Below are 3,995 nucleotides of genomic sequence, written 5' to 3' on the forward strand. Positions count from 1 at the left end.
CTTCTTTAAAGATTTTTAATGTACCACAGCAGTTAAATGATTTACGAAAAGAGACTGAATAAGGAGAGGTCTATTTAAGTGAACATTTTCACAGAATTATTGGCCAGGTGTTTTCAGCCCTAAATTGAAAAACAGATTTTTCTTTTTGCATCCCTCTCTCCCTTCCTTCCTCTCTATTTTTTTTCCTCAATGAGTAAAAGTTCAGAAATAGCAAAAAGCAAATCAATAAGAGTTCTATTTAAAAAGATTTTTATTTAAATTCTTTTTAAAAAGCTAATTCTTAAAAAGAAATCCTCCTTATAAAAAAAAAAAGAAATCCTCCTTATTTTCTCTTCAAGATAACATGAGGTGATAATCAGATAATAATGGTTGTCATACATTTACTGCCTTCTCAGTGCCCTCTTGGTAAATGCTTCCTTCCAGACTTTCTCAGAGATGTGAGCAAAGCAGAGGAGCCCTTCAATTCTCCCTTTCCTAACTGTCTTAGAAGAGGCAGTCCAAAATCAGCCACAGCTTCCTCCTGAGGTGCTGGGACACCCTCTTTTACTATTGACAGTAGTGTCAGCTGGTGATTGTTTTCCTTTCCCATCAGGGCACTGAAAGATGGGGCTGACTTTACTTTTAATAATAGAGATGTTATAAAGAAGCTGTCTTGCTGTACCTGCTACCCTACTGATCCTTTATAAGCCCACTTGTCACACGGCAGAAAGCCAAGAAGCCACCTCGGCCTGCTTCACAGAATTACCCGGTAGTCCCTGGGCACAGTGGGTTAAGTGTAGTACAGTGAAGAGACTTGAAGCAACAATGATGGGTGGGGGAAAATAAGAGTATCTTGGCATCTACTTCTCACTTTAAACATCGTGAAGAGACAATGAATAGTACCGGTCCAGTGAATGCTGGGTCCTTTGACATGAACCTGACATGTGCTGCACAAGAGCAGAGAGGTACCATGTAGACTGAGCACTTTGGGCATGACCATCGCAGAGCCACATGACACTCACTTGGGCTGGCCTCCATCTGTTAAAAAGACTTAGAATGAGTGCCCACTCCCAGGCTGCTGTCCTGGAACCCCAAAGTCCTCCTGGAGGAATGGGAATTGAGCTGATGGTCATCATTAGAGTCACAGCAGAGCATGCTTCTCACAGAAGGGCCTTCAGAAGCACTATGTAGGTGCTGGGCTAGGAAAGGAGGATTCAGTGACTAAATCAGCCCCTGAGAAGCAGAGCTGGATTGATGCTGGAATCAGGATCTGGAGCCTCTTGGTGAATGGAGCCAAGAGCTTTTTAGGGCACCCGGGCTGGGATGGGGAGAACACAGCTATTTTCACTCTTCAAAGAGCTAATGTTATGCATCAGTTATATCTCAGTAAAAAAAAAAATGGACAAAGGACCTGAATAGACATTTCTGCAAAGAAGACATCCACGTGGCCAACAGGTATATGAGGAGATGCTCGACATCACTAATCATCAGGGAAATGCAAATCAAAACCACAATGAGGTATCACCTCACATTGTTAGGATGGTGATGTCCAAAAGGAAAGAGAGAACAAGTGTTGGCAAGGATATAAATAAAAAGGAACCCTTATGCACTGTTGGTGGGAGGGTAAATTGGTTTAACCATTCATTACTGGCCACAGTAGAGAGATTCCTCAGAAAGTTAAAAATAGGACTACTGTATGATTCAGCAATCCCATTTCTGGGTACATATCTAGTGAAAATGAAATCAGTATATGCAAGAGATAGCTGCACTCCGATGTTCATTGCAGCATTATTCACAATAGCCAAGACAGGAAAACAACCCAAGTGTCCATCACTTAGAGCCATAAAACTATTCAATATGATACTGTACTGGAGGAGACATGTCCTTATATGTTTTTCTAATCTCATAGGATGCACAGCACAAAGAGTGAACCCCAATGTAAACTATGGATTTTAGTTAATAACAATGTATTTAAGTAATTACCAATTTAACTAATAATAATAATAATAGTATTGGCTCATCAGTTTTAACAAATGTATGACACCAATGCCATATGTTAATAATGGGGAATTTGGGAGGGGCAGCAAAGGAGGTACATGGGAAGTCTTTTTGCTCAATTTTTCTATAAACTTAAAACCACTCCCCCAAAACTTAAAGACGAATAATTTTTTTAAAAAAGGAAGTGGGAAAAAAAATAAAAATAAAAATAAAAAAGGAAGTGGGGGAACGCTTGGGTGGCTCAGAGGTTGAGCATCTGTCTTTGGCTCAGGGCGTGATCCCACGGTCCTGAGATCGAGTCCCACATCAGGATCCATGCATGGAACCTGCTTCTCTCCCGCCTGTGTCTTTGCCTGCCTCTGTCTCTGTGTCTCTCATGAACAAATAAATAAAATCTTAAAAAAAAAAAAAAAAGGAAGCGGGGAGGAAGATCTCCTTTACCTGGATTTCAAAAACAAAACAAAAAGCCTACTTTTATCTTAGATGTTTTCTAAGAGTATTTTGTTTTATTTCTGTCAGTTTTATTCCCTTTCATGCTTTAAAGCTTTCTGAGTTTGTCAGTGGTCTTTTCCCCCTTCTTATTTTAAGAAACTGAGCCTCCGGATGAGTGTTTGGTATACACAGTGTGACAGTGACTCAGACAAAACTGCTGCTTTCCTAACCAAGTTCATATCCACACCTTAATGCCCCGGGAAGCCAGGTATTACCCCACGGCCAGTAAATAGCATCAAAACAACCGGAGTCATGGTGCATCAGTGGAGCATAGAACATCAAACTTTTCTTGGGTTTCTCTGATCCGAGTGGCCTCCTCCATGTGAAATAGTTCAAAATTAAAAGACCAAATGAAAAAAATCACCACCTGGATAGTGGTACAGTGAGAAATTTGTGTATTTACTGGTAAGTATAGCTTTTTCCCCTTTACTTCTAAATCTCTCATTTTTTTCTCAGAAATTTTCAGGAGCATAATGGAATGGCAGGCATGAAGATTTAGTGGAGACCATCTTGGGTGGGGGAATCCCTACTCAGATTTCTGCATTGAGGATTCTTGCTCTTCCCTGTGCTGTCCTTGAAGTCCTGGATTAATGGCGTGACTATAATCCTGGTAGGACTGGCTCATGCCTGGCTTACCTCTACTGCCCTTGTGTAATAATCAATAGTTTCCTATTTCATGCTCTAAAGTGTCCTGGTTTGGATGATTAGTATATGGCTTTCCTACCTTAAAATTACTGGATATTAAGTCATGGTCTGAGGTTATCCTATTGAGTAGCTGTTAGTTACCTACGGCAACAGAGAAAGAGCTGCTGGTAGGAGGCTCCAGTTCTTCTGGTAACAATAACACTGATGCTCGACCAGCTCTCAATCTTTGCTTTAGTGTCCCATGTTCCTTTGATTCTCTTCCTGAGGGCACCATCCTTCTTCTTGCTGTAGGATCATTCTGCAGGGGTTTACTCCTTATTTGTCTTCTTCTGAGATAAGCTTCTCCTTTTATTTCTTTCCATTGGTGGCACTTGTTTCTTCTTTGTGGCGGCAGAGAAAGCAGAGCTCAATGAGGCACTGAGCCACCCTCAACCAGACCCAAATAGTCACGTATACCTCCAGCCAACACCAGATTTGCTGTCCAAGAGTGAATGGCTTTAAAAGATTCTTGTCATTTCATTATTCATTGATATCCTGGCTCATTTCTTGAAGAAATATTTCTTGAGCACCTACTAAGTTCTAGGCCCCATGTTAAGCCATATCTATCTATCTATCTATCTATCTATCTATCTATCTATCTATCTATCTATTGAATATCAAAAAAGCCACAGTACTTGTCTTCATAAACAGAGAAGACAGACTTCAGAGCAGTGATGACACCTGGGTGTTAGGTAACTGTGAGAAGACTGTTATGAGGACAAGTGATGAGGATGGAGTGATGAGTGGGGGGCTCCACGAGCCCTATAGCCATTTCAGGGAATGAGGACTTTCTTCTGAGGAAAATGACTTGCTCAGTTTTGCATTCTGGAAGCATCACTTGG

This window comes from Nyctereutes procyonoides, unplaced genomic scaffold, assembly GCF_905146905.1.
Source record: "Nyctereutes procyonoides isolate TBG_1078 unplaced genomic scaffold, NYPRO_anot_genome, whole genome shotgun sequence".
In the NCBI taxonomy this organism is placed as follows: domain Eukaryota; kingdom Metazoa; phylum Chordata; class Mammalia; order Carnivora; family Canidae; genus Nyctereutes; species Nyctereutes procyonoides.